Here is a 13,328-nt window from a genome sequence, read left to right on the forward strand (position 1 = left end):
CCGGAAGCAAATTGACCACTCATTAACCGCTTTCAACCGAAATTAACGACTAGCACCTTGGCCAAGGTTCTTCGCTCTCCAGTGGGATGCAGCTTAACAGAAGCACCGCTCGGGAAGAAGAAGCTCAAGTATGGCGCCATCCGCGCGGCAGCGCCGCTCAGAGGAGTACAAAATGCCGACCAATCATCCTCCGACGACCGACAGTCGTCGGTTAATTGTCGGCAAGAAAGAGTGAGGCAGGTTATGCAAATTGAAGAAAAACAGCTTTTTCCGATATAATGGCAATCAAGGCATTCTACTTTCCTCCTCACCTTCAAGCAGCTTGGGCGCCCTCAAGCTAAACTTTGGAATTCTACCCGCTGACGTCACGGCAGATTTTCCCAAAACTGAGCTCATCTGAGAAGAAAAGATACAAAGTTTCAGCAGGGGCTTCAACCCTGCTTCGGCTGAAAAATCTGATAACGCATCGAAGATCCAAACAACCGAAACAGGCCAAAGCAGAAGAATCGAGAGTTCTTCATCGGGAAATAATTCTCTTCTAATTTGACCATTATTGGTGCATTTTCTTTTTTCCGCATCTGTTGGCATCGAGGGGAAGCTGCTGTGAGATTCCGCCGGAACCGCCGTGTTGGCGGCTGGATGTGTCAGCAGTGGCCACCTTTTTATTAGATCATATGTGTGCCGGTACCATCGCACTTTCTTTAGGATCTGAATCGAAAACTGAATCTGCTGCGATTACTCTGGGTAACCCATAGCCGGGTGGAGGATTTTCGTTTGGGAGGGGACTCAACCGAAACTTCTCGAATTGTTTTATTTCTGATATGGCAAATATGATCGGAGTGCAAGCAATCTGAACTCATTCTTTTGGCAGTTGTACAGTTGCGGACGATCAGAGCGGAGTGCTCGTTATCATGCTACTTAAGAGTCTACCAAGATCAATTGAATTTGTAGTTACAGCAAAAAATTGAGACAAAGTATGATATTGACATACTTTCGAATTCTATGAAAAAAAAAAACCCAGAGATTTTGAATCCCCCAAAAATATTTTCAGTGCGCACGACTCTGAACCCATGTAGGTAGTTTTAAACATCGAAACGAATTGGACCGGCTGACTGACGTCATGGTCATAGGCGATGGATTATATCTGTTCTGTTTGTTTTCTAATACTAGCAGTAGTAGTGTAGGAAGATGCGTAAGATAAAATGGAAAAAAATCATACAAAATAAACTCGAATTAAAGATAATGATGAAAATTTTTTGGATTGAGGAAAATAAGAGGTTACTAACGCACACCAATGGTGTACCTCCGAATGAATGCGTTACTGGAAGGTATTTACTTTGCAACCTGATCAGGATGCATCAGTCTGTCTGCTGGTCATGGTTGAAAAAAAAAACAGAAGGCAACGCTAATTGACCAAGGCTCTCGAGTGCCGCAAAGCTTTTGAAAGGCCTTTGAAGTGGTGGCTGCGTCGAAAGCATTACGCTTCGATTTACCTTTAAACTATCGCTTGAAAGTGAGAGCTGGGTGGATAGTTCCGGTTAATTTTCGTTCGCGTTGTTGTACACAATCATTCGGCGAATGCTGTACTTCCGGGATCGGGTGAATAATTGATTCTACGAAGCATGATTTAACACTTCCAGCTTTGTTTCAACAGTTTGTTTTTTGGTTTGGTAAAAAAATACCACAAAAAGAGGTGAACTAGTTTAGTCTGCAGATACAATGCATGACATTCGTACACTGGGATCGCTTTTTACGCGGTTGGTTGTACCGCATTTAAGAGATTAGATTAGATATTCTTACACTCAACTTATTTGATACCGCGTACAAATAATCTTTCGAACCGAGTAGAAATAATCCGCGTTATTGTAAAAATATCCCGTTTTAAAAAAAAATCACAAGAAGGTTGTATGCAAAGCCACGACCGCAAGGTTGAAGTAGAATACTTTTACAAGAAAGATAACCTGGCTGCTTGCGTGTCAGTCATTTTTTCTAGTAAATAAATGTTGACCGTTCATTGGCAGTATTGTAGTTTCTTTTTGTCTGATATATTGAATGAAGTTCATTGGATATTTTTAAATTTTGTGCAAATGAGAAGTTGAAGTGCTGCCGAATTGTAATATGCACATTTAATACGACATCATTAAACGGGAACGGAACAAAGGCTACGGTTATGCAGAACGCGAATGCCGGTGCGATGCGATTCGCCTTACCGTGGTGAAATGTACAGCTCTTTTTAAGGCGAAGTAGAGCTATACATTTCAACAGATTTCGTCTTGCCGAATCGCATCGCGCCGTTATTTGCGTTCTGCATGACCGTAGCCAAACACTAAGAGACGCAAACACGTAATAATAGTCAGAGTATGCATGTAGATGAAGATAATTAACTTTGGATTATAGCGCAAAACGAGAAAATATTAACTCTTCAAATAATCATTTGTGTTCTTCAAATTCCAGTTGTTCAATTTAATATCCGATGAAATGTTTGTTTATTAATTGATGAAGCTCTTATATAGGCCAAATGATGCATTCCCAATTTACTAGGTCCATAACTCTGCCAACCGTGCTTGGGAAAGCGCGGTTTAACGACCAATCAGAGGTCGAATTTTGTGTTTTGACAAGGCTCAAGAGTTTTCAATAGTACAATAGTTCGAATGATAAAATTGCAATTTCATGCATTTGGTAGGAATCTTAGAAGATTTTCTAATCGATTGCTGCAAAAACGAAGGAAATCCATCGAAAACTAACCGATTTATTAGCATTTGAAATTTTTCTCACTTTTTTCAGTTTTAGATTTTCATTTTACATCCCTATGTAGCCGAACTTCCTGAGAGAAGTATTCTAATTCAAAATTAAATCTTCATTAATTCATTTGTTGTCCTTATAAGGACAATTGTTCAATTTATCATAGGATGTAGTGTTTATCTTACATCTCTGTGTTACCTTGATAGTGAGGACTAAGGCACGACGGACGGTCAACGGAGGACGGTCAACACAATGAGAAAGGTGTTTTCACATTGAAAACTAGACACGGCTTTACTGGAGGAAGTGTTGGCAAATGAATCTACCGCTAATACCACCGCTATCATACGAAAGCGCGTCGTTTCATGTGGGGAATATCAACAACCAAAAATGACGCGCGTCTAAGCATAACCCGAACTGTTTCGCCGTGCTGCTCCCATTTACCTTTACATCGGCCTCAGGGAGGTACCGGCTGCATCTGCATCTACCGCTGAGGCTGTCACTATACTGCTGTTGGTACCAAAAGCTATTAACTCTTCAAATAAGTGTGTTATTTGTTCTCAAAAGAACAATTGTTCAATTCAAAATCGAATTTACGCAATCGCATCTCTGTAATACAGTGATCACCCGATTATATCTCACCCTGATGATTTTTGGCGTGATAAAATAGGGAAAGTGATAAAATCGGAAAATTTTTAAAATTTTATTTTTTTTATTGAAGATGTTAAATCAATAACTAAATACGTAAAATCAGCGATTTTATTTTTTTTGGAAAATTTATCTGTAAAAACATATGAAAAAAGCTGCAGTTTTTTTTTCATAAATCGATATATCTGAATGATGACAAAAGATAGAGAAAAGTTGTCAAGGGATGAATTTGAAAAAACTGTCTGAGCTTTTATAAAAAATATTTTAAAAATTAATCGAGATCCTGTACTGAACAAAAAAATTTCAAAAACAAAAAGTGACTATAAAAAATCGATCATCACTATTTTTTTAAAACATTTTTTAGATAGATAATTCAGTTGCCTAAAACCTTTCTGAACAAACCTAAAAAAATAAAAAACCTAAAAAAATCTATGTAAAGTTGCAGATAAATTACAATAAAGTTTTTTATTCGTTCATGTTATTGTTTGAATTGGTAAAATGAATTACTTGCTTTTTTGTAGCGCAGTACCATAAGCAAAATATTAGATGTTCTCACAACACTAAACTTTGCCGAAGACAGCATGCTGATATCCCTCACATATTGCAACCAGAAAAATCTTAAAATGTAAATAACGATTTTTAATGCCTTCTCATAGAAAACTTTATGTTGCTTGCAATGTGTAAGAGATAGAAACATGATGTCTTCTGTAAAGTTTCTTGTTTTGAGATGACCTAATACTTTACCTAAGACACCAAGTGTCTATCTTTATCTAATGAAAAAGTAAATATTCTATCTCACTCTTAGGAGGATTGCTCACCCAGCTTTCTACATCAAAAGATGCGTTTTCAAATGTTTTGAAACTTCTCCGAACATATTATACGGTTATAAAAAACATTTGTATCACTATTCGATTATTCGCCCGATAACAGCAAAATGCAACATTGTGCATCGCTTGAATTTTTAATGTAAACTGCATCCAGAATGATACACAGAATTATGAAAAATATCTTAAATATTGAAGCGTAATAGAAAATCAGTTCACCCTGACATTTTTTCAATGAAATGTTTTATGATGATAAAATCGGGTGAAAAATGTGATAAAATCGGGGGCAGATAAAATCGAGGGCAGATAAAATCGGGTACAGATATAATCGGGTGATTACTGTATTACCGACAGAAATATTCTTCTGAACAAACTGATACAACTTTCCCATTAGGCCTCTGCCATAATAGACGCGAAAAGCGACGCGAACCGATTCGCTCAGCTGTAAGTTAATGTACAGCCATCAGTAGAGCTGTACATCAACCTACGGCCGAGCGAATCGGTTCGCGCCGCTTTTCGCGTCTACTATGGCAGAGGCCTTAGAGAAAGTTGCTGACTGATGAATTCACTTCATGCAAGCCTGCTGCTGATGCTTCCCGCTACCACACTGAAACAGCATTTTAGTGAAGGGAGTGTCGTTGCATCAGCTAACCCTGCTACTATTGATGCTGATATACCCGCTGCAACAGTTACGCTATGCATAGCCATGCCACAGTTGTGACCGCTATACGCTGGCAAAACTGCTGAGTACCTGCAACGCTATCCGTAGCCATGCCACAGTTGTGGCCGCCATTGGTATCCGCTGTACCTGCATCTGCTGGCCCTGCTGCTATCGATGGTGAGATCCGCTGAAACTGCTACGCTTATTCGCAGCCATGCCACAGTTGTGGCCGCTATCCGCTATCGATGGTACCCACTGCTCGCTCCCGCTGCTGCTAAGGGAGGACTGCTGTCGTCGCTGTTCAGAACTACTATGAGCGGCTTCGTTGTTTTGTTGTTTAAGTTTATCTGTATTTTTATGCATTTGTTGGGTATCTTACATGTTATTACAAAGTTCAAGTGATTTACATTACTGTTTACATCTTTGGTGCGTGAGTTTTGGTTATAGATTTGCTATCCTTTTTTAATTACAGAGAATTTTAATCCAAAGTTGACCACTTTGGTGGCGTTTGTTTGAAAAGGAAACTACTTAAGACTACTATTTACAGCTTAAATCTAACTTAACCTACTACATACAAGCCGCTTATCAGAGCGTATTCTGAGTGCTGACATTTATGTACAAATTTAGTTTTGGTTTCTGTAATTTTGGCATCTACTCCTGGAGTAGCTGCTTCTTGGTGGAGGTCTGTGATCCTGGTATCATAGGGACAATCGAGAATCATCCGCAATATTCTGTTTTGTGCCACCTGGATTTTGTTCCTGTGAGTTTGTGCACATGACTCCCACACCGGAGCTGCGTAAAAGACCGCGGGGGCAATTATTTGTTTGTAGACTGCCAGTTTGTTTGTTCTTGAGAGGCGAGATCTGCGACAAATTAGCGGGTATAGTGACCGAACCAAAGCTGAGCACTTAACCAGTGTCCTCTCCACATGCGATCGGAAAAGAAGTTTCTCGTCGAATAGCAGTCCAAGATAGGTAACTTCGGAAGACCACTCAACCCCTGTACCATTCATAACCACAACGCATGATAAAGGGGGCTTCAGTTTGGGGGATTGTCGATGAAGGAACATTATTGTTTGGGTTTTGGAAGTGTTGATCTTGATTTTCCAGGTGTTAGCATACTCGACAAAGGCGTCTAAGCATCGCTGAAGTTTGTTGGTGATCTCACGAGGCATTCTTCCCTTGACGGCAATTGCAGTGTCATCTGCGAACAGAAAGAGCACGCAGCCATCTCCCAGGGAAGGAATGTCGGAGGTGTAAATGTTGTATAGCAAAGGGCCCAGCAGACTGCCCTGCGGGACCCCTGCTGCGATGGAAAAAGTATTTGATAAACAACCATTCAGCGATACCCTGAACGACCTCTGCCGAAGGTAGCTGCAGATGATTTTCGTCAAATATGATGGAAAGTTGAAGGCACAGAGCTTGTATACCAGACCGTCATGCCAGACATTGTCAAACGCCTTTTCGACGTCCAACAATGCCATGGCTGTGGACTTGGATACAGCCCTGTCCCTTCTGATGTTGTTCATCACCCGCACCAGCTGGTGCGTGGTGGAGTGACCCTTCCTAAACCCAAACTGTTCTGGGAGTAAGATGTTGTTTTCCTCAGCCACCTTCATCATGCGGTTGAGGATCAGTTTTTCAAACAGTTTGCCCAGCGATGAGAGTAGGCTGATCGGATGGTAGCTTGATGCTAACGTCGGATCTTTCCCGGGTTTGCGGATCGGTATGATCTTGGCTATCTTCCAAATGCTTGGATAGTAGTGCAATTCCAAGCATCTGTTGAAGATAGAGCTCAACAACAGGTGAACCCTGTTGCTGAGCTTTTTTAAGACCATATTGAAGACCCCGTCAAACCCAGGAGCCTTCATGTTCTTAGTACTCATCAGCGCTGAGCAAACCTGTTCTGCGCGTTGGAGACCCTCCAACGCCTGGTCGATGTTTTCCACGCTGTCGAGCGGCGGCGCCTCATCGATGTTGGTGTCCACCATTCGAGCAAAGCGCTCCCAGTCGACCTGATGGTAATCTTTCCGCAGACAGCTGGCAGGAGCAACACCGATCCCCACCTCAGCAACGACAGGTTGGTGGTCTGAGCTCAGATCGTTGTGGGCCACTGGTTTGGAGAGCTCGATGTTGGCCAGGAAGAAGTCCAGGGTTGAAGGGTTCCCCGCTGGGGAGATGAAAGTCGGCTCATCCGGAAACTGCACCGTATAAAACCCATGCTGCGAGTGTTCGAAGAGTTGACGACCGTTCTGATTCTGCCGATAATTCCGCCAAGCCTCGTGCCGAGCATTTAGGTCTCCCCCAACGACGAAGCGGGAGTTGGTCCTGGTGATGGTTGCCAGGTCGTTCTTGAACTGCATTGCTGTACCGTTGCTGATACTACACTGGCGAGGACAGTAGACGACGATGAACCGAATGAACCCGGTAGCTGATTTGACCTCCACACTAAGGGCTTCGATGATGGCGGTGTGGATGTGCGGCAAGATGTTGTATTTCATCCCTTTTCTAACGATGATCGCTATACCACCCCCCTGGAGTTGGTGCGATCGAGACGGATGATGTTGTGATCCGGTAGCCAAAAACTGTCGCCGGACTTCAGGTGGGTCTCTGTGAGTAGACCCACGTCGATGTTGTACTTGCGGAGAAAGTCAGCAAGCTCAATGTTTTTTGCTCCAACAGAGCAAGCGTTCCAGGTGACGATGGAGATGGGTTTAGGATCCATATTGGATAATAAATTTACCGAGCACATGGATTTGCTCGGGCTTGTTGCGACACGCACGAAGGGCATTGGTCATGCTGCTAAAAATTTCTAGCAGCTCATCCGCAGAGTACTTCTTGGACTCAGCGCTCGGTGGTGTTGTTGTGGGTGGACGCCAGTAGCCAAGGGGGGGGAGGCGACCGTTGACCGGCTGACCCGCCGGATGGTGAGTGTGGAAGGTCAAGTTGCGTACGCGTACTTGGTTGCCCTGCTTGCTGGGATGAACGCAGAGGAGGAAAATCTTCCACCCTGAAGACCGGTGGTTTGTCTTTCTTCCTGCTCGGCTGGTTGGTTGACGACGCCTGCTTGCGGATATGTTTGAAGCTCTCCCTTTTCGGGCACTGTCGATCAGAGCTCTGGTGATCACCGCCACAGTTAGCACACTTAAACTGTACCGCACCAGCATCGTCCACAGGGCAATCCGACGTAGAGTGGTCCTTGGCGCAGATGTTGCAACGCGGTTTGATGTTGCAGTTCCGGGTACCGTGACCGAAGTTGAGGCACCTCTGACACTGCGTAACGTCTCGACGGCCTCCTCGATAGGGCTCCCAACGGATGATAATGGAGAACAAAGAGCGGATTGCTCGCAAAGCGCTCAGTGTAACTGTCCCTTTTGGGAAATGAACCAGAAAGAGGCAGTCCGGGTATTTCCTTTCATTTTCATTCCTGCGTTTGATCGGATAGACAGCAATTGGGGCCAATTTGTACCGATCCTTGATTTCGGCACCGATCAGCTTGGGTTCGAAACCTGGCAAGCCTCTGATGACCACCTTGAATGGCTTTTCCCCAGGAATGTCGTGGGTGAAGAACCCAGATTTAGAATTTTTCAAAAACTTCGTGGCCTTCTCAAAATCCACCTTCGTGTGGAGCATAACCTTCGTACCGATGCCGCATAACTTATATTCAGCTGCTACGCCCAGCGATGCAAAGTCGCTAATGAGCTTGTTGAGAGGAACGTTTTTCACTACCAGCGGGGGAAGCTTCACTTTCACCGTATTGGGGCTGGCAGAATCCGGAACATGAGTCGGCCCGCCAAAATCTCCAGCGTCGCTAACGTTTGTCACCGTGTCGCAGTCAGCCACACTTTTCGAAGTGCAACTGCTTCCGCCTGGTTTCTTCTTTTTACTGCCTACTTCAGCAGCAGAGTTTTGTTTCGCAGGGCTCGAGCCTGCTCTTCTCTTTTTCTTTGACATCACACAGCGATGCAAGCGACGAACTGTCGCACAAAACGGAATAAAATTTTTAACTAACCCGGCTTTTCAGAAATAGAACTGTACTTCTCAACAGTCTGAGAGCGAATGATGAGCAGCTTCGACTAAAACAGGCTCTTATATAGGGATGAAAATAGGAATGAATTATTTTACGTACGTGGTGGAATGATATAACTTGAAAAATATATGTGACTTCATTCCGGCTCGGAGCGATCATTTGATAGCTCCACCTCTTTCTTCAGTTTCTAAAGTTTTTCCTCAGTTTCGTAGCACGGATGCACAAAAATGATTTCTTGTCGAGCCGGACCGATAGCACTCTCATTGAAGCAACAAAATAACATGTTTTGTGTCGTGTTGTGCAGCTTGGTTGAAGAAAATGTTCCCGTCCCCGTGTCGCATGTAAGCAGATTATTGCGTTCAGTAGACAGTAGATAGTGTATCCAGCGAATAAACACCGATGGTGCTCTCACACACGCAACGGTTTTAACCCGTATCTTATTGCGGTTTGTTTGCTCGCTGTTGCGTGTTGCATCATGTTGCAACTTGGCAGCTGGGAGACGATGAAATTCTGTTTATGCTGATTGATTGAATCGACTTCATATTAGCTCTGCATAGTCGAACTAACTGCTTTTGTGAATGCGTACTAACAGGGCAGTTTATTGTTCAATGTCGGTTATGCTGATCGCAGCCTTTGCGCTGCCCCTACAGTGGGGAGTTTACTAAATAAAGTAAAAATTAGACAACTACAACTGAATTTGGTTGCATCCCGCACAGAATGTCTGCTTGTGTTGATGCCAGAAAATTATTAACCTTCAATTATTTTTTTATTTGCCTTCAAAAAAGCATTTTGCTGTTCAAAATCGGTTGCTAATTACAACCTTTGAGCTGCCCTAACATTGGGGGAATTAAGATACACGGACAACATGCACTGTGGAAGCTATTTCACATTCAGTAAATTAGACGGGTGCGACAAATTTAAATTGCTAGGATGCAACACAGAATACTTGCTTGCGTTGACAAAAATTATTAACTTCCAATGACTTGTTTATTTGCCTTCAAAAAGGCATTTTGATTCCCAAAATTGGATTTCCTGATGGCAATCTTCATGCTGCCCCAACACGGGGGGAATAATGGCTGTCTGGCGACACACGCTGAGCAAAACCGCGCTGCTCCTAAGACGTGGTGACCAACCACAGAGCTAGTGCTGCTGCCAAGGAAGGACGACTGCTGTTGTCGCTGTCTAGAACTATTATGAGCGGCTCCGGCTGAAACAGGCTCTTATATAGGCCAAATAGCATGTTTTCAATTGCAAGGTATATGATCCTGTCGACCGTGCTTGGGAAGCGAGCATATAACGACCAATCAGAGGTCGAATTTTTCGTTTTGACAAGGCTTGACTATTTTCAATAGTACAATAGTGTGAATAATAAAATTACAATTATCTTATTTTGGGAAGAATCTTAGAAGATTTTCCAATCTATTGCTGCAAGAACGAAGGAAATCCATCGAATGCTAACCGATTTTTTAGCATTTGAAATTGGACATATTTTTCACTTTTTTCGGTTTTAGATTTTCATTTCACATCCCTATGTAGCCGAACTTCCTGAGAGAAGTATTCTACTTCAAAACGCATAAAAACAACCCGCGTAAAAAGCGACCCCAGTGTAGTTAGATTAACTGGGCTGATCGTAAGCAGATTCGCATAAAACGCAATTTTTTCCAGTTTTTACTTGTTTCCTGAAGAATTGATCCTACACACCCATTTCAACCAAGCTCGAAAAACTGTTTGATGGGTTTTCAACATCTGGGTCTTGATTTTTGTTTGCTTAAAAGAAGAATATAAACTTAATAACAGTTTCCACTGCTACAGTTAACTTTATGTATGGCATCCACTCGTATATGAAAGTTTATTCAAACAAAATGGAACCCAATCCAGAAACAAAAATTTATACTCTCTGGTATACATCAATACCTGGTGCTAATAGAAAGGTAGATGTATGGCCAAATGAATGGATTCTTGCACTTCCATTTTACTAATATATTATGGGCCGTATTACAGAAGCTTCGACGAGCAACTCGATTCATTTGAAGTTCGGTCTAGTCGAGTGTACTGGACTTCTAGAATAGGGCACTATATACTATCGATATACTAACGGTGAATATTAGTTGGTAGAAAATACAACAAAATTTTAAGCAAAGAAATAATCACCAAATCATTAGACTTAGCCAAACTACCAAATCTTGTTTCTCTAAAGTCTCCAGACTAACAAACTGTAAACAAATAGAGATTTTACCGAAAACGTATGAAGTGAGCTACTATCTACCTTCAAACTTCGAATAAATAATGTATCTCTTTTCTAACTATTAAAAAGTACGATGTTTGTTAAGGGCGAAATCTACTTTATTTCAAAACGAAATAGAATGAGGAATACGCCCTTTTTGTTGTTTACGTTAGTAAAAGGCGAAACTTGACTTCGTCTTGATGAATGGGCGGAATCAAAGTTGTCAACATAATAAACATTAAAAGCAATGGGAGTATTCTAATACAATAACGTAAACACGGCATATAGTAAAGGGCGATACTATCGAGCAAATGAAAATAAGGCGCATAGTAAAGGATACTCTCGATCAAATCAAAATTAGGCGCATGGTAAAGGGCGATACTGTCGAGCAGATTTAAATAAGCCGCAAAGTAAAGGGCGATACTTTCGAGCAGATCGAAAAAGTTGCATTGTAAAGAACGAAACTATAAATTTTCGAATATACAATGTGAAGCGACTGAAATTCAAGTTTGAGGTTTACCATGTACAAAGCTAGAACAATTTTGCTTTCATTAGAGTATTTGGATGACAAATATATTGTTGCAACGTTATTTAGGATTTGCATTCGTGATTGAAAACTTTGTTTGTCTTTTTTGAGTTTTGTCATTCGCCCTAATCACGAAGTAGTCCGGAAATGTTGAATTTAATTTATTGTCGAATTCGTTTTCACGGCAGGACTATACCGTCCCGGACTACACTTTGTAGCTGAAAAAAAAAAACACTTTCCGAGCAGTTGCAATGGTGTGCGGAATACCAGAGGTAGCTGTCACTTTGTTTTGTTTTGGTCATTATCGCCTTTGTCTTTTTGTCGCGTTTGTGCTACTGTACGGATTCGGATTTTATTTTGTCAAAACATTTGCGAAATGGATGAACTATTTAAGCACTTGGAATCATCATCGTCCGAATCCGTGCAGTAGCACAAACGCGACAAAAAGACAAAGGCGATAATGACCAAAACACGATATTTGCGCTCTACAGGACTCTGATGCTCCGACTTTGACATTTTTTTTTTGATTTTGACACATACGTTTGAATGTGTTGGTGTCTTCAAAACTGCACTCTGTTTTTATCGCGGACTGCCCGGGACAGAAAAAGGGTAGTCCGGGATAGTCCGGAAAATGAAAAAAAAAACAGTGATAGGACAAAGTGTAGTCCGCGGGGTAGCTATACCGCAATAACGGAAACGACGTAAGAATAAAATAGATTTTGTATTTTATCTTTTATTTCAAAAATTGAGATGGTAGAACCTTAGTCTTAGTTATCGTTGGTTGAAGAATGATGTTTTGTACTCACTTTTATAGCGACAGATCCTATGTCGAATCCAGAATGTGCAAGCACGAAACTCGGACTTGGGCTGTTCCTCTCCCATCGTCCCTTACACCCAATAAGGTATATTCAAAGGAGCGGCAGATAAGCGTGGTTGCAAGTGTTAGATAGCAACATTTTTCGCGTGCTGGGATCGTGACGTCACAACAACCAATTATACACAGTTTGACGCAGGACCATGTATGAATTTCGTTTGAAATATGGATCGTAAATCGTATGGAATGCATTATATTTTTATGGGCCATCCACATACCACGTGCTTTGGGGGGGGGGGGGTGGCTAATGTCCACGGTCCATACTTTTTTTTTAAATTTATATGAGCAGTTGTCCACGGAAGGTGAGGGGGGGGTCAAAATCGTTTAAAATCTGTCCACGTGGTATGTGGATGGCCCCTATGATAAAATCAGAAACAACATGTGTCTCCCAGATATTGTCATAGATTACGAAATCTTTTAAAACTGACTGGCGAAAACGATAACTTATTCTCTTGTAACTTACTTTAAATGCCTATGCCTGAATATTTCGTATTTTCAACCTCTTGCGATCACCGATGGATCGTAAGTCTTTGAGTTTTTTAGTTTCTATTTTGACACTTGATCTGTGGATGAATATCGTCGTAAGTAGAGTCATTGGTTGAGTCGCTTCATCCAACAAGCCACCGCCGGCCCCAGTCAAAAAAAAAAAACGTTCTCGCCGGTGCTTTAACCTGCTTGACCGAAGGAGCGCATTCTTAAGCTGGTGCATTTGCCTCGTGTCTCCCTCGTGCCTCTGCCTCGTGTGGTAGCGGATCTGGCTCGCACCGTCCGTGATTATAGATTATCTGGTGGAAGTGTAAAAC

This window comes from Wyeomyia smithii, chromosome 1 (assembly GCF_029784165.1).
Source record: "Wyeomyia smithii strain HCP4-BCI-WySm-NY-G18 chromosome 1, ASM2978416v1, whole genome shotgun sequence".
In the NCBI taxonomy this organism is placed as follows: Eukaryota; Metazoa; Arthropoda; class Insecta; order Diptera; family Culicidae; genus Wyeomyia; species Wyeomyia smithii.